The sequence below is a fragment of the Limulus polyphemus genome, unplaced genomic scaffold (genome assembly GCF_000517525.1).
Source record: "Limulus polyphemus unplaced genomic scaffold, Limulus_polyphemus-2.1.2 Scaffold2420, whole genome shotgun sequence".
Taxonomy (NCBI): domain Eukaryota; kingdom Metazoa; phylum Arthropoda; class Merostomata; order Xiphosura; family Limulidae; genus Limulus; species Limulus polyphemus.
In genome coordinates, this window is record NW_013668030.1 from 84,463 (window position 1) to 85,416 (window position 954).

Consider the following 954-nt stretch of genomic DNA (forward strand, 5'->3'; position numbering starts at 1 on the left):
AAAATTGTGATGTAATGTTCGTGGTGGGTTTTCAAGTTTTTGTGATGTGATGTCCGTGGTGAGTTTTCAAGTTTTTGTGATGTGATGTCCGTGGTGGGTTTTCAAGTTTTTGTGATGTGATGTCCGTGGTAGGTTTTCAAGTTTATTTAATGGTAAAATTGCAGAATATGCACCCTTTTCTCATGATGTTGAATGACACCAATTTTTGTTTTTGCTTATTTTTCTTCAGTTCCTGCGTACCAAGATTTATTAGTTAGTCCTAATTCTGAAGAAACTTCTAATATTCCTTTTTATTCAGATATGTTGTATTTTAAACCAATTTCTGTTATGGCTGAGGGTGTTAATATGATGTTGGATATTTCACTTTGAGAATCTATATTTTCCACCTTCTCCTGATATTCGGAACATTACTGATGGTTTTAGAAACATGCAAGTTGTTAACAACCTTCTCGTTCATTGCAGTTATAATGCTGGTAGCTTTTGATGTAATCATCTTTTACTACTCAATAATCAGAGTGATACTTGTTCTCATGGCAGTTTACATCAGTAATCAGGGTGGTACTTGTTCTCATGACAGCTTACTTCAATAATCAGAGTGGTACTTATTCTCATGACAGCTTACTTCAATAATCAGAGTGGTACTTGTTCTCATGGTAGTTTACATCAGTAATCAGGGTGGTACTTGTTCTCATGACAGCTTACTTCAATAATCAGAGTGATACTTGTTCTCATGACAGTTTACATCAGTAATCAGGGTGGAACTTGTTCTCATGACAGCTTACTTCAATAATCAGAGTGATACTTGTTCTCATGGTAGTTTACATCAGTAATCAGGGTGGTACTTGTTCTCATGGCAGTTTACATCAGTAATCAGGGTGGAACTTGTTCTCATGGCAGTTTACATCAGTAATCAGGGTGGAACTTGTTCTCATGACAGCTTACTTCAATCATCAG

The 954-nt window shown here is 36.0% G+C and overlaps 1 protein-coding gene across 3 annotated transcripts in view; it reads left to right on the top strand.

Annotated features, from left to right (window-relative positions):
• LOC106466910 (next to BRCA1 gene 1 protein-like) overlaps positions 1-954 on the top strand; it is a 40,245-nt gene that overhangs the window by 20,790 nt on the left and 18,501 nt on the right. The window lies entirely within an intron of this gene.